The following is a 27,058-nucleotide window of genomic DNA, read 5'->3' on the forward strand; positions in this document are numbered from 1 at the left end:
TGTTACAGTCTTTTAGGAATTGTCTAAACCTTCTTAAAAAAAGGAAGGAACTAACGTAGGACGATTCATTTGTATTTTAATATTTAATTTCTGTAAACGAAACTTTTTATCAGATTTTTCATCGCACACCCATGAATTGCTTCCACGTATAATTATATCTATACCAAGTAAAATTATTCAGTCGCCCTGCGTCTGTAAACGATCGCGAATATCCAAAATCTTTTACCGAATTACACCTCATAAACATTCGAACGAAAGGCGATTCAGAAAATTACTATCCCCACAAGAAGAACCACGGACGTGCACACTATGACACGCAAGAACATCAGCGATGTTCCGAATGAATAAGAACGGGCGAAGAAAGCATAAGAAGAAATTCGTTCAGTCAGCGGGATGGAGGTAATTCGTGAGGAGAAATTACTTAACTCTCGGATGATACATAAATTAAGTCAGAATCGTAAAGGGGTCCGTGGCACAGTCGCAGCCAGTTAGCGTGAGGGTGCCCCAGGGGGCAGTACACCCCTGCCACCGTTCTTTCTCCTTCCGCCTCTCTATCTGTCTGTCTGTCTCTCTCTCTCTCCAACTATGCTTCTCCCCTCCCTCTCTTTTTGTCTGTCCGTCTGTCTCTCGCTCTCAACCCTTTACGATGCTACGCCACTGCCTAATAGAATTACCCTCGGAGCTGAAGTTAGTCGGGCTGGATTGAAATTGCCATCGCATTTTTAAAATCTCGTTAATTAAGGCACACCGTGGCCGCGCGACGAGTTCCTTCGCCTCTCGTATGGATTAATACCAACGACGTTTCCTTTCTCCTTCCTGCCTATCTCCGTGGTTTCTGCCCGGATGTGCAGGATCGTTTCATTCTCGCGCGGTCTGATTAACATGATACCAGTAATTGTATTATCTCGTTCGTGGCGCGAATTTTTAGATCGCAGCACGATCATGGGGGAGATTACCTCGCAGGGAGAGGCAATAGGCTGGCGATTATTTTTTCTCTTTTTTCACTTCTTTCGATTTTTCCCAACGTCTTTCGTGTAAAAGAATTAACTAATTTCTTTAGAAATGGTTTTGCACGTTCTTGAATATCAAGTTACTCTAATTTTGTATTTAGGAATTCTGGGTTTTTATTTTTGTAGAACTTACAATCAGGGGAAAGATGGTACGAGTCTTACATTTGGGAGAATTGTGATTTAGAGATTAGTATGCTTTCGTATATTAAAATATTTCATTCGCGGCGATTACAACATTAAAGGCCTAACAATTGATAAGAATATTTCCTAGGTAAACACATCCGTCAAAATAAGATTGTTTTGCTTACAGTACTTTGTCTTACGACTAAATAATTTCCATAATTTACACTTTAATTACAAGGTTAACTTCCTCCGCTCTGACAGTGAAATAAAACATCACCCAGCGAATATTCCCAAGAAAAGACTCTGTGAAATGGCCCCACGTCACGCGAAGCGCCCTCCCGTCAAAAAGCTACCCCACCGTTGGCCGTTTCGTCCCACGTCACCCCGCAATCTCGTTACCCAATTCAACCTCGACGACGTCAGTCCTATCAACCTTACACGCTCGCATCTTGTGGTCGCGAAATTACCACGATTTCACGCGTTTCACGTGTTCCTGTCCGTCTTTCTCTCCCTCCGAGTCGGAAACAGGCCAACAGACACGTATGGGGTGACCAGGTCCCGGCAAAACACCGGGCCAGGAAGGAGAGGGCCAGCAGTCCATTAAACCTTAAGTCCCGTGTGAAGCGATGCGTCATTGAGATACATGAGGATCTTCGTAATAATAATTCGCCTGGATTCGCGTTCCACCCCTGATGGGGTTGCTCCGGCATCGTGTAAGTAGGGTAGCCGAATATTCGGTCCCATATCTATCGCGGATTACGAAATATGTTCCCTAATCCGCGAGCGCACGCCCACCGTGGCGTGTAGCCGGCTTCTCTCATGGGAATCGGGATTATTGTCCGCGATAAGCTAATTTTTCCTCTTCTTGCGTGGCGTACCGCGCCGGAGTTCGCTGGGGCTTTGGGGAAAATTGGAAAACGACGCCGTGTCGTCGCTGCACAGTAATAATCATGGTAATGAGACACGGGGAGACGATGGAAAGACGGCACGATCCCCGAACAACACCGAATTGTGTGCGCTAGCTCGTCGAATATCGTTGGTTAAGCTTGGTTCGTGGTTACTTTTTTCCAGCCGGATTATTGAATCGTGCACGGATAAGCTGGAGATGGTGAGATAATTCGTGTTAGGAAATGTGGATGTAGGAAGGTAAGGGGTTACTGGGAAAATTATAGAGAATGATTTCTAAGGATAACGTTTGGGATTTAAATATGGAATTGAAAGATAGATTTAAGGGATAATTCATATATTTTCCTTCAAAGAATAAACCTGGAATTAATACGTTTTCTGAAAGTTTAAATAGTAGCGCTTTATAATACTTGAAAATTGTTTCTTCTTATTACTATAGAGGACTTAGGTCGGTTAAATAGATTCAAGTAAAAATATCATCTCTTTCAATAAAATATACAATGCTTCTATTAGACGCGTGAAGCAAGTATTGCGTAAAAATTAAATAAACAGAGTCTGAATATCAGGTTACGTGAAGCAGAAACAGAGAGATGGCATAATTGCCAGCGATTCCCCGCGACGAAACTTTTTCTCTATGAAAAAAAAAAAAGAAGAAAAATCCCATGGAGCCGCGATTTCCATCCAACCAGGGAAAAATGGCGACGATCGGCCGTGGATGCTCTAACTCCTTATTTATTCCCGTCTAAAATCTCATTCCCGCTGAAATATTTGCTCTATACCCAGCGGTACGTGCATTCGCCGTATGATTTTTCATTAAAGTGTCTCTCGTTGCTGAGATATGGCCGGCACATTGAATGTAGCTACTCCCATGAGCAAGAGAGACCGGTGTATGGGAAATTCACGGGATAAAGCGCGACCACGGAAGAGAAATATAGCAGAAGCAACGAGGCAAAGGCAGAGGATCAGAGAGAGAAACGTGTAGCCGCGTTTTGCACAATATTGCGCCGGTGATCTACGGCCAGCCTGGTGTTCCCACGAGTGCGATAAAGATGGTGCCATGCAAAGTTATGCAGCACAAAGAGAAATGGCCGAATTGCTCTCCGATTTTCTTGCAAAATTCGTTTCGCCATTACCGGCCTCCCCCTTTTATTTTTCCACTTACGAGTTTCGACGTTAGAGAAATAGTATATGTGTTCTTCGGTGCTTTTAGTTATTTCTATGATCTTTGTTTAGAATTAATCCGTAAATTATTAATTATATCTAGTAATATTAAAATTTAAATTATTTTCTCACAATCGAGCAACTATTAAGGTTTTAAGACGAAAATAGTTTTCTATTGAAATATTTGTTTCCCTGTTGCTCGTAATAGGTCTGCACGAACTTACAATACTTTAATCATAGAAACACGAAATAATATGTCAGCAGTCGTTAATACATGAATTAGAATAATCGGAAAATTTTATTAAAATTTTATTAAAAGTTTGTTGAAACTTAAACTTAGCTTAACTTCGATCACTTAAATATAATTCCTGAAAGTTCAAAATACATCGTAAATTCACCATTACATCTAGCCACTTATGGCACTATGCCAGCCTCCATACAACAGTCAAAATACTTGCTCATCACGAGCAATCGTCATTCGGCGACAATGGTTCTTTTTGACACAGGAAATATCGAAAGATAGGCCCTATTCGGTTGACAATAGAGGGTCGAGAGAGCCACTCGACTTTCCCATTTCCTCGGCAAACGAGGAGCAGCGCGAGGTGCACATGGCGACAATAGACTCTCATCGACGTAGCCCCACTTTGGCACGCTCGACCGGAAGTCAAGACTAATGTGTTTGATCAGGACGACCTGACACGAGCGGAGGATCCTCCGGCCTCGTTAGCGAGAACTCGATATCCGCTTAGCCACGCTCACCACGATTTCTCACGTTCGAGCGTTACGAGCAGAAATACCTAACGATACAACCAGCTGATCGATATGTTTCTCTCCACTAGAGGTTCCAGGTGATTATTTTACGAGATGAACGCGATTGGAACTAATATACTCGTGATTCGCTCTTTTGATATATTAAACGGAAAATGTACTTTCCTTATATGATAGGTTTAATAAAGTCGGGATTAATAAAAAAGAATGCCAAATACCGGAATTTAAGAAAATGATGGAAGTAACGTATAAATATAAGAACCTTGAAAAATAAAATAAACAGCATGTTGCAAAACTCGTTTCCAAGAGAATATTCATATCATACTCTAAATCGTTAAGTCTCATAAGAATCTATATGTAACATAGGAAAAATAAAAGACCAAATAGAAAACTTCCAATTCTTTGTGACACATAAAAAAGAAAATGTAGAAATTTCCATGGGAGACAAGCAAGATACTTTGCAATTCTTTCAACAAGAACCATCAACTTTTATAAGTTTGCCGATTATTCTGATTCACAAGAACACTTAATTTCGCATGAAGCTCCTTGAAAAATAAACTAACCTATAAAATGGCGGGATATCTTGGAGATCATCGAATCGTGGCTTGCGTCTCCCCGAAGGCGGCCGGCAGATCGATCATCGAAATTCCCAGGCATTCTCACGCGTGCGAAAAGGGCAGGAAGAGAGCGGGGCCTGGAAATCCATTGATTCGCGTATCATCGTAATTTCACGGCGCGTTACCTACGCGAAATAACTCGGGGGACCGTGGCCTCGTCGACGTCCTATCTGGCTTCGGCTTTAAACAAGCCACGAAATTGGTTTACTTTTGAGCTGGATGCCACCCCATCGTCTGGCCGGGGCGAGTTTTCTCCATAAGCGAAGAAGGGCGACAAAGGGAGGTCGGAGGAGGATCCCACGGGCTTCCGTCAGGGAATTAGCCTTTTAAATTGGCTCGCCTACGCCCACAAACTCGATGCTTTTCGTGGATCACGCGGCTACAAGCGTACATGGAACTTGCAACTTAATGGTCTTTTTTACTAAGTGCTTCGATTACGCTCGCCATATTGCTGGAAACAGATTTTATCGTGGTGAAGAAACTCGAAACTCTGCTGATTGATTCTTGTTTAACATATGAGAAGGCAAGTATTTTTTAAGAGGATTTTTTGGAAAGAGAATTGGAACCACTTTTAGTTAATTAGATAACTCTGGTAGAGAAATGAGCATTGTTCTCGAAGTTAATTTCTTTAGGACACCAAATATCATATTTTTTATAAGCATAACTTGTGCGATATATGTACCTATATTTAAACGAAAAATTATTATTTTTACCGGGAATTCAAATTATTCAATTCGATTGAATTACCCTGTATCATTTAGAAACATATTTTCAAATCCTAGTATTTTGTTGCAATAAATTTGCGAATCAGCTTTCGAATATTATTTCCAAAGTAACTCGTCACAGTATCTAATAAAAAAAGCGTCCAGCGCCAAAAATTTCCAGCAAATTCGAGAAACCCGTGTTCCTTGTTTCGCCCCGAAAAAAAGGCATCTCCAGAGCGCAGCGAGGTCAGCCCGGCCATTGGAAAATGGTTCAATCTACCGACTCGTAAAGTAGATTCCATGACGATCTCACCCCGCAGCTAGCACGTCGTGTTCAGGAATTGCGGCGAACAGAGAGAAGAACGAATCCCAAACATATTTTCGCCAGGTTGGCAAATTCTCTGGCTTTTGGTGTGCGGTATCGGTGGCTGACCGCGGGGCTGGTCACCTCCCCTGGCCAAGCCTCTCCCTGGGGGATGTTATCCTTGCGGTCTTGGCAGGACTTCGACCCACAAGTAAACGCATTCTGAGTGGACGAAAGAGAGGGTAAAAGCGAGGGAAAATCGAGGAAAGAGCTAGACGAAGACAGGATCAAGCTGGACTATGAACATCGGATGGATGGAAGAAGATGAACAGAGTAGCGAAAAGATTATTGGAGTGGTGAAGGGGTGCCATCGAGGTGGGACTAGATGGCAAAAGTCCACGTGGAGAATCAGCTTGAAAATCCCGTAATACGTGTATCTACATAGCCATAGAGAGGGTCGAATTCGTTGCGTAGCCCGCGGCCGAATTCCCATGGGTGCCATAACGGGGCGTCTCTACCCTCCTGACACCGGGACACTAGGACCACGAGAATAACGGATCCCCTTTGCTGTTATCGCGTACGAGGCACCAGGACCATATGGACAAGTGCATACGCGTTAAAGACAAACCCTCCCCTCTCTGTCTCTATCTGGTCTCCGGTTGCTTTTTAAACGATTTTATACGGTTCGGTGTTTGGATGCCGCGCGTTTTTGATCTCGTTAACGGCTGTGTTAAAGCTGTGCTCGTCGCAGTGACGAAGAACGTGATTACGTTGAATCGTGGGATTTTACGTGGTTTCGTGTTTTTCGTATTTGGGTGGAATATTTAATTATTTCATCTTTTTATGTTTTATCTTGAACCGGACTTCGTAACTGAATTTGTTTTATGACTATCGATTACCGTTTTAGTGAACGAACTAAAAGCCAGTGACTGTTGTAAAGTAATAGTACAATAACGAAACAAAGTTGTGCTATAGTGAAAAGGGCAAAGAAATAATTCTTGGGAGCGTTAAAATGTCCTCGAAAATAATATAAAGTGTCAGTAAGAAATAAGTTTCTGACGTGGCGTAGAAATTATCGAGAAATGGAAATATTTCTGGTAAGGAAATATCTATAGAAGAGGAATAGACCATCGAGAAGGAGAGAAGAAAGGGAGGAAGAAAGAGAGGAAAGAAGAAAGAAAGAAAGGAAGCGCGACGATTCTTTCTGATTTCGAGTAGCAGGGTGAGAAGACACGAAAGCGATATCGCGTATACGCATCCCTCGAGGGGTGCGATGGTTATTTTTATTTATGAGGAAACCACCATGAAAAGGGAGCCACCGACGGGCGACAAACCCCCGTGGCAATCTGTTGGGATTTCCACAAGTTGAATTCGCTTGGTCGGCATGCCCGGGGCGTGTCAAAACTTAACGATAATCGTATTTCCTTTTTCTTCGTTGGTCAGACCTATAGAAATGGAATCCTTTGGAAACGGCTACTTTCGATTTGGAAATTCCATATAAATTCTATCATTTCATTAAACTTCGTCGGTCGTCCCGTTGGCCCGATCGTTTAATGGAACACGAAGTGTGTGTGCCTGATAATTGAAAGTTCGCCGCGCTGGAAAATATCCCAGTTAATTATAACGTTAATGAGACGCGTTTAGATATCGGATCGAGGGTAGCCTTTAAGCCTTTCGCTGTTCAAAGTAAAAAAAAAAAATATATATATATACATAACATGGAACATTTTAAAACTATTTTTCATTATTTTAGTTAACAACGAAGAAGTTAATGACGATCCCTTGTCAAATCGCGATTACGACTTTTTCATTCTTGTTAGGACCGTTTCTTAACTATCGTACAGGGATGCTTTTTATTTTTTGTTCGTATGAAAAAGTGATCAAGAAGGATATCATATTTTTCTCTGGCTTATCTCTGTACCTCTCGCTTTAAAAAATGAGGCTGACAAATATTTCTTAGTCCGTAATCTCTGAAGAACACTCTGTCGTCCCTATAGGCTGTCCTGTTATCAGATAACAGGCTAATTAATTTTGTTGCTAATTGCCACGGAACACGCTCGTGTCAGCATTAATGGTGCGCCTCGTTATGTTTCAGAACGTCTCGAGGAATCTTAAAAGAATACTTCACACCCCACCCCCGCACAATTTTGATCAAACTAAATAAAATATCAACCTATTTAATTCTGTTCAAAGTTTTCTTCCTGCTATTTTTAACTTTAGAGAATCGTGATAATAGTATTTTCTTATCGATTATATCATCGATCATACACATTCTTATCGATTATATACATAATATTTTTCTTTCATCATCGACTGATGTCGAAAATCGAAGCAGTAGCCGCCGCTTCTCGAACCAATTTTCTTCGTCGGAGAATATCGTCTATGAGTTAGATAAGACTCGCGTTTTCACTGATCCTATCGCATATGAAATATTCGCGGAAATTCTGACGAGAATTCTCGCGCGTCTCCTCAGGATCGCGTGCCCGTAATTGGCTCTTCGCCAGCTCCTCTCCTCGAGCTTGGAAACCGGTAACGAGGTGGAACCTTTTCGCGAAAGCGAACGATCGCTCTCTCGTGCGGAGATAGCCGAGAGATGCCTTACGTCGAATCGGCCGTGGCTCGCTCTATTTGCGTTTCAGCGCACGCCATTATGCGGTGTGTTTGCACGTAGAAGCGGATAATTTAATACCGGCCCCCGTATCATCGAGGGGTCGACGAATCACCTAGGAATATGGAAATTAGCTGCTGACGATAGTCAGGAACATATGGAAAATCGTTCCCTTCTCGCTACGGAAGTATCATCCAATACGCTTATTCAAAAAATAATTTTTCATTCACTGAGCTGAATCACTTTTCTGAATCACTATTTCGTAAAAGGCTCGAGTATCCTTGAAAACAAATATGGATAAATCATGTATCGATCTCTTAATAGGAATTTTACATTTAAATGATACTTATGAATTAAATACTGAGGATATCGATGAATGAATTTCTTGCGATGGACAGATTCAATTGACGAATATTTATGAGTTTCTTACAGATTGGTTCCATAAAATTTGCAACAATTCATTTCTACCATCGAATTAATTCAAACATCTAGTTTCGTTGACTGATTATGTTAACGATATTAATCATTTAATATAAGAACGATGTCTAGATGTTTATTTTTTGCAACGACGATTTAATATCAGGAAAGTTGACAATAAAACATAATCCGTTTACGATACGACATTACCTACCCCATTGCGTGACAAAAGCGTCGAATTCCGCTCTGATTCCTTTATCCTGGTATCATCTTGGGAACCATAAGGAGTCGAGTCGCTCGATACGATATAATGTCATAGTCTAGTGTATCGAATGGAAGCTCAGAGCGGCCCTGATCCGCGTGTAATTCGTCGTATCATCGAGGGTGGGTATGGTCGTGCGGTTGTTCCGGGGTTACTGGCGTCTGGCAGGGCTCGAACGTCGCCATCTATCCTTCTATTTGTTAGCGGGCTTAGCAAATCATCCGAACGAGCTTACCGTTGCCTGGAACGAGGGTGCTAAGCCGTGCCTTTTGCTCGTCTCGCGCCTCTCAAGCGTTTCCTTCGCAATATCGACGTTAATTTCGACTTAAGCTTGCGATCGTTGTGACGTTGTGACGTTGTAACGGTGACTTCCATTAGCGTAAATGTTGTTCCATTTTTTCTCCATTACAGATAAATCTGATCTTCGAACCGACTATTATTCAGTATCTTATATTGTTGGAATCGTTACCTCTTCCATACGGACCAGCATATTAAAAAGAAGGAATCAATGTAGAATTCGTTCGTCTCAGAAAAATGTTTTGCCCATAGATCTATTAAGATGAAAGAAGGTAAGAAGCGTCTATTCGAGATTAAATACTTTTTTTTTTATAGAATTTAATATCGAGAAATCTAGACATATAAACAAGGATGAAATAAAAAAGGAAAGGGAAAGAATTATCTCCTCCACAGCGATATTCGTATTAATAATCTCCGAGGTCGTCAAGACGGCAGGCCATAAATCCACGAAAAATCGCGGCGTTCGAAAGTCACTCTGCCCGCCTCCTCGCCCGCCGTGATCCAGTAAATCAGGCCGTAAAAAAAACCACGAAATTTCACGGTGCGGAAACCTCTTGGATCGGGGCAGCGTGGTGGCGCGAGGCCGCCAATTTAAAGTTACAAATTCGGCCATAAAAGGAACGTTGTTCGGTGTGCTTGGGTCACGCGTATCATTTAGAAAAAAAAGAAGGAAAAACAGAGAAGGGAAAAAATCATAGACGAGGGTGAGACAGAAAAAAAGAGACAGAACAAAGTTCATAAAGGAGACGCTTAAAAAACCAGCAACCACCAAAGAGAGGGGGAGTTATAGGTGGAGTACGTAAGAGAGAAAAGGACGAGGAGAATTTCCACCCTCGCTCGACAATCGAGCTCGTATTTTCCGATTAGAGGGTGGCATTCACTTATAAGCCATACCATAACACTTGTCCGCCGGCCGTTATGAGCCCTTACAGGCCGCGTACAAGGGGTGAGCAGCGCGCTCTGCTCCATCGTGTTGCCGACGCCGCGACTCTACTCCAGGGGGACAGATTTACAGCCACCTTGGGTACTGATTTACTCGAGGTTACTTACGAGGTGACTCCTGTCCGAATGGGCCGCATTGCAACCCCCGAAATACGCGAGTTTGCCTACAGACGCTGCGCCACATGTTACTTCCACGTGCGTTTTTGTAACGCGAACTTGTAAAATATGTACAGTGTATGATTTATAGGAAGTTTTAGAAAGTGATTTAGGTTTTTTTTTAAAAAATTTGGCATTTCGGAAGGTTCGATTAACGCTCTGTTATTTGTAAAGTCGGTTTACTTAGGAGGGAAAGGCGTTGTAATTCATTAGAGATCTGCAGCCTTGTAATTAGTACAGAGTCAAGTAGAAGATATAATAGAAAATATAGAATTATTATATTATTGAACAGAGATAGGTTGTTTAACGTTCGAAGCAGCCAACAAGATAATTATTCGATTTTACCTAATTTTTCTGAAAGTGTCTCGATATTTATGGACGAAGGTGTATATAAACACGTTTGTTAACTTTCGCCATAAATAATTCTTTTGCTTCTATAATTACGCTCTTGTGAAAAAGGGCAAAATATGGAACAGACGACGCAACGTTTGACATTGCGATTATCGTTCCTACGTTAGGGGGTTTTCGAGCTCGTTAAATTTAACCAAAGTGCCTGATTTAAAACGTTCCTTTGTGTCTCGTTCTTCTTTTTAACTTTTTATTAACGGACCATTTCCGAGGAGCATGTAGGATTTCGGGAAGGTAGAAAGAGACGAAACGACTTCTTTTTTGCCATCGGCTCGCGAATAATCATCGATCGGATGATTTATGTTATTTCGAAGCCTGCTGTTTTATCATTACACGAACCATCGGTTGTTGCTTAAATATGTAATATGCCAGCTTGGTAAAAAGCAAATTACAGTGAAACGTTGGATGCGATTATAACTGCATCCTTCACTCCTTATGATTATGTCAATCCAATGGTTACATGTGCTTTGCATACGCTTAAGCGTGGCCCCTTGCATTGCTGGTAACACAATTTACGTAGCGGTTTCTCGAATCATCCGAACGATGGTCGTAGCGAATTTATTTTTCAACAACCAACGTGTATAATATATGTCAATTTCAGTGTAGAAATTCTTATACTAAATTCGGAATTAAATTGAACAATTTTCTTTATTGCATTTTGCAGCACGAAGTACAATTTAACATCTTTATCTTCCACTTTTCATAATGTTTTGTTTAACGATTGACGTACAAAGTATATAATTTTCTGATTAACTAAACTACTGGTATATATATATATTGCTGTAAAGATAACTATTGGTAAGCAAAAAATATCTATTTGCTTATACACGGTAATACAAATTTTATAACTCGAAACTGGACGAGATGGTAGAATAATTTTTCCTCGTACAATGCTTCGTCTTTTAGACAAATATGTTTCTATAAATTGTAAGGAGTTTAGAATATGCAATAAAGACTCTTTCATGGACAGTTACTTTTCCCCTATCAAAGAACAAATATTTATGTAACTAAAAGATACAACGTCTATCAAATTTTTTAACGCTTTCTACCATTTTTGGATTTCTTAATCATATCTGTTACCTCCACCACTAGAAAATTTCCTTCGTAACTTCATCAGAGAATTCCAACTCAATAAGACTGTATTATCCCAAGTCAATAAGCCATCTTGTGGAAGACATTCTATTGGCTGGAAAGGGAGGGAACGAGGGGGTTGATCGGTGTAAATTCGGTCGAGCTCTTTCGAGCTTAAGGAAGATTCACCGTTTCACGAGGAACGACGAGTGGACAGCGGGGCGGGAGGGGGAGGCCGAGAAGAAAAGAGGTGACCAAGGGTAGAATGAAAGGATGCTCGTAACAAATGGTCGTTTCCTCGAGGGGTGCCATGCTCCAACTCGTCTAACAAGGTGTCGGACGCCCCGGGACGCTCGGCTTTCATCTCGACCGACCGGGAATCGACTTTATCTTCATCTCGATGCCAAGACTCACGCCGTGAATCCCGAGTGAATCACGTACTCGAATTGATATTACCGCTGGATTCCGTCTTCTTTGTCGTCAGGTGTCTCTATCGTACCCTGCTAAATTATTCCCGGACATAATCGACTGTCCTTAGCCGGCCGGTCATTATTCCGGCTTGATTTATTTCATAGCCGGATTAACGCTAATGGTGTAACGCTGCTTTCCCTCGCGATGCAAATGGCCGATCGTCGTTTTCGTCTGTTCCTATCGAAACGCATTAGCGTCGTGAAGAATCGACGTCCTCTACTCTTCCTGCAACCTTCTACCTCCTTTTAATTTTGCGCCCGACTGATTACCGGATTTCTTTCGTACCGAAGTTGATAATGAGCGCTGTGGTTTCCGGAACATTTTAACTTAATGTTTTTTGAGGTGGGATTGGAAGGATGTATTTATCGTCAGTAGCCTTTTACCTCGTGTTAATTTACATTCAAGATCATTTGTAGGAATTGTTTCTAAAGTAGATCTATGCGTGATCTGGATATTTGTACGTTTCATCGGTTGCTAACGTGATTGCGTATATAATTAATTCCTGTTCCACCGCTGTTCACTTTGTTCCCAGCAGATTGTTCCAGGGAAAGCGATATGATAGGTATATTAAATACCTGCGATTGTTGCAACTTGATTTTATCTCGACAATTAGTTTAATTTAGAATTTCATAATGAATACGGCTTCATCAAATTATCGAACCAAATTTTATTTGCGGCATCGCGTGCATAAGTTATTCCCAGGTCCCGTATAAATTACAATCGAGAATTGATCCTTGTTTTCATAACACGAGGAGTACGCATATTTGTTATTCAGTCATATCTCTATCAAATATATGGAACACACGCGTATCTATAAAAAGTGATAGATTTTCTATCATTTTTTTCATCAAACTCATCTTTATCGATATAGCAAGTAGAAGATCGTTAACAAATTATAATGACAACTGCGCTCGTAAATCGAGGTATTGAACAAACACTGATTTATGTAGGTTTCATTTGGAAACCAAAATGAATTCTTCCACTTTTGTGCCATTAATACAGCTTATTGGAGAAGATTAACGGTATAAGATCAAATTTAGAAAAAAAATCTGACTTTTTCCATTTTTCCATTTTTGACTGCAATGCCGCAATTGTATATCAACCATAAGCTCGCGCCATATTCTCGATGCAGGCCGCAAAGTTGCTCGTCGACGAACCGCTCGCAGAATTGTCGGCTCTGCGAGTGGTCATCCGGGGCCGCGAAAGGGCTTAAATAGCACAATAAAATTCGCAGAGAAGGCCGACGGTAATAGCGAAGGAACGGGAACGAGAAGGAAAGAAAGAAAAGGGTAAAAGCACGCCTTCTTGCCGCCGTTTATTTTAATTTCGTGTATACGCGGTACCGACGGTCGTTCCTTTGTTCTGTCCGACTATGCCGCTTTTATTTCTCCTCTTCCTTATAGTTTTTCTTTTCATCCTTTTTCCCTCGGTTCACCAACACCAGGGAGATACAGTTCTTCTTCTTCTTCTTCTGGCAGATGTTATTTTAAGACTCAAATCGACGATGCTATTATTCATCATCAATTTGCTTCAATTCACGGGAATTCTAATTCCTCGAGATCTGGCTAAAGTGATTGTCACAGATCTCGATCCGATATGCATTTTCTTCACATACGCTATCACGAGTATTAGAACACGAGTGTTTGATCGATTTTTAATAGCTTCCATATGATCTAATTTATAGGAAGCAGTAAGGAATGTTAAATACCTCTTTCGAGTCCTTCGACGTCTTATGAAATGATGTCAGTGCTCATAGTTAGAGATATCACATATAATTACACAGAAGTTTCATCGTACGCCCGGGTAAGTGGTTCTTTCGTTGTCGAATTGGTATTCCTGAAAATATTTGCTACTGTGATTAATTTTCACGGTGTAGCAATTTCTTTTATGCGTTCTACGCAAGCAAGGTAGATATCAGAAGCAAAAATAATGTAAATTAATTAAATTTTATACTTTCTAAAAAATATTGTCCTTAACCCCTTAATCTACGATTTACGTTCAAGAATTTTGGTCCGAAAACGAAAACAAGCTATTATATATCATATTATATATTATATTTGGCCCGATCATCGTACTGCGGTCTATGCCCGCAATATTTACGTTTGGTACGATCATCTACCACGGGCTATGCCCGTAATATTTACGTTTGGCCCGATTATCGTACTACGGGTAATGCTCGTAGTTGTAGGTTAAGGGGTTAACAAGTATTTGTTAGAATATATTTGAACATAGTTACCAAGCGTTTCGAACAAAAGTTGCTTTAAACAGATAAACGATAATATAACTGAGGACTTGGAAGGTTAATACACGTCTTCTCTAACATTTGTGCTTCAACCCTCGCCTACGCTTCCCTGAAGCCTATTATCAATCCCCTTGTTCGACGACACCCTACCTCCCCCTATTCATCATTTCTAGCGGTCTATCAATCATCATCGTCGACTCGAAAATTCCCCAGAACGAGCTTCGGAACACTCGACGTTGGTCCCTTTGAAGCACCCACCAGCATCATCGGTGGATCACGATGCGGTGGCCGCGTAATTGCCACAGTCCAAGGCCGACAAAACGGACGTAATTAAAGAGCACGGCCGCGAAATCTTTCCACGTCAAAGAAACGATATTTATACGGTGCTTCCAGCATCCGTGAAAAGCCGCTGGTGCATTGTTGGCTGGCTCGTAGGCCTCGGTGCCTCGCCATGAGAAATGCGACTCTGGAGCTGCGGCATCGACTCGAAGGGGGCCGTGAGAGGGATGCTACGAAAGAGAGGGACGAGAGAACGTGGGGATGAACGGTGGAAACGGTGGAGCAAAGAGAGAGTGAAAGAGAGAGAAAGAGAGAGGTGAAACGGGGGTGGGGAGAACGAGCCGCGCGTTGCCGGGGCATAAAAGCTACCGTAGTGGTGCCCGGACGTATAACGTTTAACATTTAAGCCTTTAGAAGGTTGTAAGGTTGGCTCCCTGTAATTATCGGCCGAGGTGCGGCGCCTTGAGGTCTTCATTATGGCGAGCATCCTTGTTATTTCTCTCTGTACCGAGCATGTACGCGCGAGCACGTCCAGTCTCTGTTCTGTTGTGTACACGGCATGTATCGCAGGTATGCGCGCACATACAGAAAGAGAAAGGAAGAGAGAGAAAAAGAGAAAGAGAGGGAGAGGGCTGTAAAGAGCAGTAGGCTCGACAGAAAAAAGCGTTTTGGTTGGGCGTCGTAAAGCGGAGGACCGAGGAGAAAAAAGAAAAGGCACGTCTTGATTCCTCGCGTTCCTTTTGCTTGGTCGAGGCGAAGTGTCTCTTGGAGGTTGAAAGGAGATGGTGAGGAGATTGCGGAGGGCTTGGAGCGAGAGATTCTATGGGAAGGAAGGGGAGATATATCGAGGCGCGTGTTGTTTACAGGTTTGTTAATTAAGGGACGTTCAATTTAATTGGTTCGTGGTGGGTCGTTTTTTGGATTTCGTTTTTAAGAGTAGAATAGTGGTGATCTTAATTTTTTTTAAAGTAAAGTAATTTTCTATTTTTAACGATCCTCAAAGGACGATTTTTTCCATAGAAGGTTGCGTTTCACAGGGTATGTGGGACTGTGGAACGATGCCGGCGCGGTTTGCCTAGGAAAATCATGTTCCAGCAAGCGGCAGGAATTCGTACGGGCCGCCATATTTCAGTTAAAGCGCGCGGGGGTGGCGTTCAATGCCTCCGCTCCGCGTTGCCATGGCAATTAATTACCTTCATCCCTTCCCGGGGCATAGGTACGCCTATAACGGGTGTACTGATCGCGTTCGAAAGATATCCGCATCTGTCTCGGCGAGAGAGAACCGAGAACCCGGCAAATACGTTAATTACCGCGGACCAGTTTCCGTGCAAATTACTAATGAGATTTTCGCCTCCCGTAAGAAATCTCCTCGTAATTTCAAAAGCATCCTACAGGGGTGGATGCGTCAAAGGCTGTCGTCGGTAATTTTGGGGAAACGATTCGGTTAACTGGCCTCGCTCGATTATGCTCCACTCTTTCCTCGAAGGGGTGGCTGCTGGAAATATATTCGCCAGACGTTAGTTCGTGATTTGCCTTCCTGTTCTTTGGGAATTCGTTTGTGCCTCTGCGGCTGATTCGAAGTTGGTGAAATTTTCAAGTGATTTCTGACGTGCTTTCTTTTTCGTATAATAAAGTTTGAGATTTTTAAGCTAAGGTTGATGGAATTGGGGATGATGAATTTGTAATGATATGCAGAATTATTGTCTATAGAGATGAGTAGATAACGAGATAAAATGTTTGGTGTAACATGTACAATCCTTTTCTTCATGGATAGGAAGGTGATTGTGTGAAACACCCGGTATAAAGTAAACGCAACAAACACAATCGGGGCTTTTCCCCATAGCAGCTACTGGAGATAATAGTGTAACTGATAGTAGTGGCTAACTAGAATCCCACCCTCTCGACTTTCCGCGTTCCTCTTACCATTTTCAGTTCTGTCCCTTCTCCTCGACTAATTTTCGGTTTCCCAGAGCTATCATTATTGACCAAAGAAATCGCCCGCTCTATTCGTCTCCGTATCTTCTTCAATTTATCCCTGACGTTTCATTTAAAATTTAATGAAATGTCCACGTACTCGACGTTAAAGAAAATGGATACAATAAATTTAGCAAATTTTCTCTTTAACCAAAAAGCAAGGAAAATAACAACGAACGTCACAATTAAACAAATCCATCCGTCATCTGGTATCCGTGTGTACGTGTGTTCCTCTTCCACAAATCTCTCAGCACACACTGCACATTTCCGTGCAACCATTACATTGTAATTAGCCCATCCAGCTGTGTCTTCGTTAAATAGATTTAAGAGATACAAACAGGCAGGCGCAAACGCTTTATGAATAGCTTCATCAGAAGGTACTGCTCGAAATAAATAGAAGATCATCCATGTGGATGGCGTTATCGCTCAGCAGGGTATCCGTCAACCGTATAAATCAGATATTCATTTAAAAAATCTCAGCCTGTTAAACACGAGCGTCGCCGTTCCTCCGTTTTATACGCTCCTGTCGCAAAATATTTCTCGCGGTTTCTCTTCATACATCAAAACCGTGATCTCACTCTCGCTTTTGCGCATCGTTTTACAGAAACTCGAAGCGGATTTCTACGCCGAACAGGGGCCCGATCAACAAGCTGCTCGTTCCTTCGGCTTCTTCTCGACAAATGGATTGTACCTGTTTCCTCTGGACGCCTGTTTCATCAACCACGGCGTCAGCGTTCCGTCTCAATAATCATTGCGGTCTTTCACGTCATCGCGAGCAAGCGTAAAATCGTAATCCAATTTGTCTGCGGAGGCCGCAACGAGCGAACGAAGGCGACGCGGCCCGGTCGAATGAAGTCGTCGCGCATCCCTGGCCTGGGCCGCCCGTTTAATCATCATAAATTTCGCGAGGAAACCGCAAACCATCGTTCTCCCTTACGTCCACTTTGTCCCGGGGCCCGTGAGGCCGCTTCAAACGTGTCACGACGTTCCACGCGTGTTTCTCGTCGTGGTTTCACTTTGGACAGCCATCCACCGCTTCGTTTTTGTCGCGATGCAGGTGTTAGAAGGCTTGGTTGCACGCAGATCTTCGTTCGAAGCGGACGTTCTACAGAAAATTTATGACGTGAGTGTTTTTGGTTAATTTCTTTTTGTTTTTTTTTCTTATTTCCTTTCTCCACAAGCGCTTCTGTTGTTAATTTAATAATTGCTATATTTCTTTGTCTGCTGTTTTCTGCTTTTCCTTGAAAAAAAATTAATTAAGATTCTTACGGATCGTGGATATCGCAAAAATAACAAAAGAGCACCTTACGTATCGCTTATAGAATTAGAAAATACTTCAAATAGTTATATATTTCAATAGATCTGTTTATTATCGATGAATCTTGAAACTCGTTGCCCGAAGCCTGCATTGCTTTTTGCGTTATTAGCGAAAAGTAGGTAATTCTAATCGTCGTTCATTCTCGTGCGTAGTCGCTGGATTCCATTCACTAATGCTTCTATTAAATAAGTAATGCTCACCTGTCGCTGGAATCAAATAGCTGATTAATAGAGTGGCTCGCAACGGGAGAAGAGAGAGAGAGGAGAGAGAGAGAGAGAGAGAGAAAAGCTGCCAGCTGAGCGAGAAAAAAAAAGTGTCTTCGCCACTATAAAACACACTCGCGGGAATAAACCAACAATAATTAATGAGCGTAATTTATAGAAGTATAATTAGAAGAATGATTTATAGAAACTCTAATTTGCTGCGGGCAGTCGGCGGTAATTTGTAGCGCGGGAAACGTGTATAGCCGGTTTGAATGTTTAAAAAACAACTGCTCGAGCCCGGCAAAAATAGATGTTCCACTTATTTCGCGTGTTTGCGGGCATGCCTTAAGCTCGATATTCACCGTACAACAGGCTACGACTCTATCATCCAGTACGTACTAATTATTCAGTCATTGCTGTCTATCCGCCAATCATCGTTTTTTTCTATACCGTTTAAGACACTTCTAAAACTACACAGAAGGCATAAAGCATCGAATTTCCAAGCGGAGAATCTTTTTTGATGGAGGTGCTTATTAACTTAATACATTGTACGGCGCACGTCAGCCAGCATCGTTTAATCGACGCGTCTTCGAAATTTGACTGGCATGAAAAACGCTCGAAACACTCGAAAATGATAGGTTTATGGTAAAGCAGTTAATACCATCGACATCGACGAATCGACGCGGCGCGACGGTTAGTCGTTTAGTGTGAATAATACACTACCGTTCATAAGTATCGGGACACTTTGGTTAATCCATGGTAACAATGTATGAATTTTTCTGAAATTTACGACTTAATGCACAAATTATCCGTAATTTTAAAATGAGGGTAAAATTATATTCTGTCAAAGTCGTAGTACTACTAGTAGTAGTAGTATTAGTAGTAGTAATGTATCATAGGTTTGTATTTCAGTAGTAGAAGTGCTAAATAACTTTGCAAATCAGGTTTTTCAATTTTTACTCTAAACAGAGTGGTGTATGAGCTACTTCATCGAGGTAAGTGTAAACGTTAAGGATATACGAATCGATGATTCAGGTACATAGAACTTACTTACACTCATAGAAAATATACAATTCGCAGACGGTTCAACAAGTTCGAGCATCGACATAATTAATAAACTGGCGGCTTATCATTAGTTAACAGAACGTCGAACGGAATTACTAAGATGAACTTTGGAGGCTAGGGTTGGCCGTGGAACGAAATAATGCTCGTACAATTTTTTCCACGGTCGATGTTAATAACACGTTCGTTATACCGCGGTTAATTGCGAGGATTCCGTGTAATTACACCTTCGGGTAACTCGACTGTCAGTCAATTTGTGCGCACGTAAGACTTTCTCGCTCTAGGAGGAAATTAATTGTTTTATTCGATCGTTCGTGTCGACTCTGCTAATCGTTCGTTAAGAATAGTACCTTATAAATAATCTCAGTGATTACTGTGGTCAGCCGTATCTATAATCCTAAAACGCTGAAGCTTAAATGAAAAAGAAAAAGTTTACTGAAAATACGGTTAGAGAGGGCGGAAGGAGGGATAAGATAGAAAAGTAAGATACAAAATTCTCATACACAGACAATAGGTATTACAGATAATTATATTCGTAATTTTGAATTCACAGAGAATCTTACACTTTCGATGTCAAATTTTTGTAGAAAGAATGAAGCATCTCTAAAGCATAAAAGGTTTAATAGTTTTGGACGTGCTAACCATTTCGCAGGTATTTAAAGACTGTATTTAATTCTAATAAATTCAACAAGGTCTATGTTTATAAAAAACTTAACATAACCATATAGCAGATCTTAAATGGAAACAAAAGAGATTATTTCGTGAAAGCATGAAATTATCATGTGATAATGGATGCAAGTAATAATTACTCATAGGCATTCGCGTTTTTAAATTCCTTACATCTCCGATCCTGGTCTGGAAAGATTACTTCGAAGTTAACTACAATATCTAATTGGTACTTGAATCCTGAAATTAAGAGAACCATGTACAGATATTACTTTTTCCTTTTTTTTTTCACACAGTCGAATAAAACAACCGTAAAATGGAAACTAATCTGCAAAGTAGAACCTAGCGGAAGCGATGCAAGTACTAGGATGTAACGACGTTGTTCTGAAATAATGGCAAAACGTAATCATTTAAGTGGTTACACGCGAGCGTGACGGTTTTCTAACCAGACCAGAGGTTTTAAGACGTTAATACGCCATTGAGAATGTAAATCAACTGGGATGTTCACGATTATATTTCAACGACACCGTCGAAAGAATATTATCCTGTTTACCAGTAGGATGGTGTACACTGTACAGCAATCGTTGTGTGGTAAATGTGACAAGGAACGAGCAGGTAGCAAGAACAAGCACTAAAAGTCTTACTTTATTCCACGTGCGCTGGCAGTGAAGATAATTTCTGAAGCTGATTGGATCATTACTTATCCGTAGTTAGAAGTTGCTCGCACGGAATCGAGTTCTAGCTAAAAAGAAGCACACGCCTAAATAGACAGGACTCTGTAATAATAACAACGAGGTGAAATATTCTAGTTTATGGTCTTGCAATTACATTGAGATATTTTTCTTGCAATTTCATTGAAATATCCTTCTTCGGTAATTATAATAGTCAATGTCTGGTTGAAGATGTTTTTAGAAATCGTATGAGAAAAAGTTACAAATTTTACCTGCCTCTGACTGCAATTTCGCGTGTTGATTTCCAAGCAAACTAGAGATCGTATAATATTTGTAGTTTCGTAAGAAGTACTTACCTCTGTGGCGTAATTAAACGTAATACAGACTTCGAATTCGAGAACGTCCGTTCTCGGTTTCATAAAGATCCTGAAAACCTTACTATTTCCAAGCATGCGAACATTCTCCGCGAGCTTATTCGCGAATAATTACGGTCATAATTCAAACTTGCGCTCTGAATATCACTCAACGTTGATCTATGGCGCTTTCGAAGCATCATAGGGAATATGTAGAGCAGATCTTTCCACGAAACGTAAAAATCAACGTAAATGAGATATATGCTTGTATAATGAAAATTATCTTTTAAATAAAAAAAATTAAAACGAAACAAAAATGAAATGAAGTAGTGAAGGATGAGAGAGAAAGGTTCGTTCCAAGAGGATTAAACCCATGAATCAAAAAATAGAAAGGCGCAAGAATTTTGTATTTTGAATCATCTTCCCATCCTCTGCCTACTAAAATATTTCTAAACTACTTACACAGTAAAGAGAGAATTGATCACAAACGAAACATGAAAAATACATCTATTGACTAGTAATACATATTTGTTCTATTTCAAATCATATCCTATACGGACTTGAAACATTCCGAAACAATTTCAAACCTACTCATAAGGAGACAAAAAGACAGAAGTGAAAGAAATGTCATTAATTTTGAAAGAATCGGACATTTTCTTGTCATCAAGCTGCTCCACCATCGCTGAGGACGAAGCAGTGGCGTAAGGCCAGTGGCTTACCACCCCGTCATCGTCCAGCTGTAAATTCCCGGACCATTGACGGGCAAACAAATGATTTCTCGAAAGTTTTCCGCGGCAAACGTGCCGACTATAGGCGGACAGCGAAGGAACGGCTCGCCGTATCAATCTAAATTACAAATTCCATCGAACAATAGACCGAGGATCCAGAGGGCCGGGAAGGCGTTAATACTCTTCGCTTGGAGGGAGATCGTACTGGTCGAGCGTTGGAACGCATTAACTTAATTTATTTGTCCTTTATTTGGCTGTCAGCCACGCCGCCAGACGTCCGCCAGTGGCGTAGACACCGGTGCAGTATGCATTCTTAGGAGTGGCCTTTGGCATTATACACCGACGTCCGCGAATATATTGCGATTCGAATGACCTCGGAGGCTGAATTATGATTCGATGCCTCCTCGCGTTGACACCGGATTGAATTAATTACCGTGCTTACGATAGATCATTTAGGCACGGTTTGGTTCATGAACCAAGATCTATAGACATGGGATAGGTGTTTGGATTGGTTGGAAAAGGTACAAGTGGATTCGTAGAGTCATGGTTTATTGGAGAAAGTTTAATGGCAACTGTATAATTTTTTGTTAAAGATTAACCCTTTGCTGTCCACGCAAATGTACTAGTAACTTTGATTAATAGACGGGCGTCTTTTGGTAAAGAAATGTCAAAATCGTAAACTTTACGTAGAGGGTCGATAAGTGCGTGACATCAACGTGGAGGATCATCGAACACTAACGTTTGACTTGCATTTAACAACACGTTAGTGCCACCAGAAATTGCTAAGATTAATCAGAAATTTGCAAGAATTACAATTTCAAATATTCCTCATTACAGACACGATAGTAAATATTGTGGTGTGTCCTTGTATCATCCTCTCTCTTTCCTACATGTAGCGTAGACGGTTAAAACATTGTGTGTGGGTGTTCTTAAAATGATGATGCATTTAGTGTACAAGAAATCCCGTGAATTTTCACACCTAAATCTTCACACATTCTTCTTCATCAACCCGACAAGCAGCAATCAAATTTCCAATCTCTCTAATGCTCTCACCGATTCTAACTAACCTTCGCCATTAGCTGAAAACTATTGTAATTAGAAACAACGAAAAATCAGTATCGTAAGGATGATAAGCGATTGCAGGGGTGGCCTAATTTCTTGGTTGCTGGATGTCTGGTGGTCGTGAACGAGCGGCGTAGGGATGAATAAGCGAAAACCCTCGGCAATTCCGCTGCCATAAAAGTCAAGTTCATTCCGGGGCGATAATGCTTGTAATCCAAATATAATTCTTGTCAGAGGGGCGAAACCCGTCGAGTTAGCGCTCTCTCGACAGGGGTAGGGAGTTAAAATCATCCCGTGGCGTGGATGTATCTGCAGCCACCATTTCGTTGTTGCCGCCAGTACACCCCTCTACAGGTCTCTTTGTACACCCCAGAATCATAGAACCCACCCCTACTTACGACCGCAAACACCGTCGGCCACCCTCGGCTGAGTTAACGCCAAGTCGAACCTCTCCTGGTTATTATTGCCGTGGAAACCTCTTCATCCTAACTAAGCTAAATTTCCTCTCGGAGCTAAGTTCGCTCGTACAAATTGTTTAGACTGCCGCAGGGAGAATAAAATGTGATTGAACGATATTTTAACTTGTCTTGTGTGTGAAAATTGTTGTAGTAAGTGGATTTAAGATTTTTATTAGACGATTGAATATTTTTATTATGGTATATTGTTTAAATAAAGATAGGCAGGGAAGGGATAGATTGTCGTTAATTTTGTATCTTGCAACTTGACAACTAATAATTATTGTAATAATGCTATAGGTAAGCATTGTAAGTTATAGGTAATAGTATGTACAGTGACAGGAACATGTATATATATATTAGATGTAACTTTTGTGTTACGTCATGTTACATGGGATTAAATATTCTAAAAAAGATTGCTGATATATTCACTTTCTTTTTTTGCAAAAGAATTGTTAATGGAATGGAACTTTTTATCTGCTGATGAAATACTCGTTTCTGTAAAATATTAAAGATTCGTTAGGTTTTCAGAAGGAAGGGATTCGATACAGGTGAATTTCATAGAAGTTTTAGTAGAATAATTAGAATACGAAAGTTTTGTACAAATTTCGAATCTTTATGATAATTTTCTAAGTTAAGGAGAATATCGTAGAACACTAGGGGGCAGAATTCTGCGGATTCTGCGAAATTGTCGCACAACGTCTGTACCTTAAATTATACAGAAAATTCACCCTTTTGGTCGAAGTGGCATTTAGCTTTGAATCATGCTGTTTCTAATTAATGTAGGTTTGGTTTATAATGCTGTAATTAGCAATCTGAAGTAGATTAACAGATATTCGCATAAAACTAACCCAGTTAATACAGCAGACATCCCATTAATCATTTTCCATCTTGCACAATATCTTCTGACCTCGCTTCTAATCTTGCCTTCTGCATTTAATTCGCGCTACCATTTATCTCAAATCCGTTGCACTGCTATTTCCATCATTTGCATTCATTAGGTCTCGCGTAATTCACGCTCTGAACGTAAAACAATTAACTTTAATTATCGAACTTCATTTCCTCCAGATTTTTATAAAATTATACTATTCGCTTAGTTTCTTCGTTTGCAATTCTAACTGTAAGTGTAATTATTGCTCGGTACACTGCACATAAAGATTACAGAAAATAATCAAATTTTCAAATAACATATACACGATAATCATTCATCCAGAAATTTACAAACGAATTATCTTTTCACCTTATCGCCGCGTTCTTCCTTCGCAATCCCCGAAAAAACATCGCCAGGTCGATCGATCAGGCAAAATTGTCGTAACGTTTAAAAGGGAGGAACGTCGAGGAGGAACGAAGGGAGAAATAGTCGATTCAAACCTGGGAGCCTTTCCTTCATCCACGGGCACGTGACTTCGTCAACGTTTTGACAGCGTTTAGCGGCCTCGGCCTTTCAGTCTGTTCGGCATCTTGGAGGCCCTTTAAAGGGATGATAGATGCTTGGCACGCGACCGACACGCCCACGACGCCCGATCCGTGCACCCTGCCACCCAAAGCCGGGGTTACGTTGGATATTTAGGACAATTTATCCGTCGAATGGGCGTCGAGCTGTTAGCACAGGCATCCCGGTGATATCAAACAATTCATATATCTCCTGGTTGACGTTCTGAAATAATAGGGAAATGAATTCGCGCAAAAGATGAAAATCGCCCGGGCGATCGGGCCATGGGCAGGAACAGTTAGGATCATCAGTCATTAAGTTACGATCTCGAGGTGGAGCGGGGCCAAGCCAAATGGATTTACGGGCCGGATCCTTTCTGTTTTTTAATAAAAGTTTGACGCTCCTATCGGAAACTCGACGAGAAGCTCTAACGACGCCCCTGAAAAATCATTACTAGTTTAGTTCGATTTAGTTTGCTTGTGCTGGATCATCGATCATCCGCGTTCGTCTACCCCTTCCGGAACGGTGGATCGGTTAAACGATTGCTCGCGGAGTAATCAGTTTCGCTGTTTTATTCTATTTTAATGAAATGTTTGCTCCACTGGGAGAGAAGCGACATGTAATTCTGCCAGGAAAGGTGGTTAACGGAGAAGTAAAAAGGAAACGGGGAAACGATGAAATATATTTTAATTTAAGATGGGAGTTGTCGTGCCAAAAATGACATGCGAGATGTTGATGTGGTTTTTAGCAATTAGTATCATCGTTTTGTTCCGTTACAATGGGACATTTCGTCTGTGTAGTGGGGGGGGGGGAGTATGGCAAATCAACGAGATCAGGTACTCCAAAAGAGGCAAAGAGCAATGAAGATAATGAAGAGTAAGTTAACTGCAAGTCATACCTTTGACGAAAAAAATGTACGAGTAATGTTTAGTTGATTTCCTCGTTTTGTTTTATGCTAGGTATTACTAGCTTCATTACAAATAGATACAAGGATAAGAAGTTGATTTATCCAATTTCATTTTGCACTAAAACTTTTCGCCTCTTGACAAAATGTTTAAATATACACAGCCGAGCAGACACAAAAAGGTAAATAAAAAAACGGGAAAATATCCCAACGATAAATCTTACATCCTACAAGTATACCATCAACTTGATTCTCTGCGTCCGTTTTAAAGTTATCAATTTTTTAGTACAAAGAAGAAGAGAATGGCGCAGGCAATTTGTGGGTTCCCTTGTACAAAAGCAAATATAATTACGTTAGCGAATTTCTCATTTTCCCCGTTTATTATTCACTCCGTCGCTTATCTGGAATATATGTAATTTCCCGGCAGAAAGCCGGCGAATAAACGCAGCCTCGCGAACGTTCCATTTCTGCCAAACAAATTGCCCTCCCACGCGAGCGGGACAAAGGCTCGCTGCAGCATTACAAGCTCATTCAAGAATCGTGGCGGCAAGATACAACCTGGACATCCATTAGTGGTTGAACGGTGGCTCGGTAGAAGAGGAAACGCGCAGGTCCCAGCAATCCCAGAGCTAATAAATTCGCGAGGCTTTGCACTGCCTCGAGTGGACGTTAAACCAATATTCTCAGGGAAATTCGTGGACCGTTTCAATTTGTTTCTGATCGAGCTAGTTTATTCGTTCCCAAAGTAATTTCCTCGAAAAACACCCGTTTCTCTTCGCCAACGACGTTATTCTTCTTTATCGGCACCGATGAAAGTCGATTATTTTAATGTGTTCAGCTTGACAATTTGATTGATCGAAGGTTTCAAGGCCTTGTAATTCTTCTAAGAATTGTGATATCTTTGTTAATAATTCTTTTATTATATGTTTATTATTTTTCTATTACCATTTCTATAAAGGTATTTCAAAAGAGGATAATTTAACATACGTAATTACCATTTTATTGAGGATGCTATTATTCTTTCAATCGATTAGAAAATTCCACCGAGAGAATCACACTACTCGTATTAAATGTAAATTAATCACTATACCAATCCTATTAAATTTCCATTTTAATCAAATTCATCAAAGCAGACAAGAATTATTCAATAAATACAGTCGTCTTAAGATAAATAGGATTTTCGCAATAGAAATTTTAACTACTCAAGAACGGAAGAGTAAATCGAAGGAGACAAAGAGGCCGAGGTTAGTTCGGAACTAATAAATTCGCGAGATTCTGCAGCGCCCGGGGCAGAAGTTTTTTAATCGCGACGCATGAACCGTCGTCTGCCGGAGGCAGTCGGCTGTGAGACACTGCACTCTTGGGATAACCCCTGCGCTGGCCTGGAGCGGTTGTCATTTTAAATCACTGCCAGAATGCCGAACAACCCTGATTTTCGAGCCTCCGCAACCCCGAAACCCTTGGTCAAGTCTCGAAATCGCCGG

At 41.1% G+C, this 27,058-nt stretch overlaps 1 protein-coding gene across 1 annotated transcript in view; it reads left to right on the plus strand.

Annotated features, from left to right (window-relative positions):
* The window catches only part of LOC117160855 (uncharacterized), a 101,556-nt gene that overhangs the window by 10,894 nt on the left and 63,604 nt on the right, over nucleotides 1-27,058 (plus strand). Inside the window, exon 2 of the mRNA XM_033341897.2 lies at nucleotides 17,325-17,843. The gene's annotated coding sequence lies outside the window, so the exon portion shown is untranslated. The remainder of the gene's footprint in view (nucleotides 1-17,324; nucleotides 17,844-27,058) is intronic.

The sequence above is a fragment of the Bombus vancouverensis genome, chromosome 12 (genome assembly GCF_051014615.1).
Source record: "Bombus vancouverensis nearcticus chromosome 12, iyBomVanc1_principal, whole genome shotgun sequence".
Classification (NCBI taxonomy): domain Eukaryota; kingdom Metazoa; phylum Arthropoda; class Insecta; order Hymenoptera; family Apidae; genus Bombus; species Bombus vancouverensis.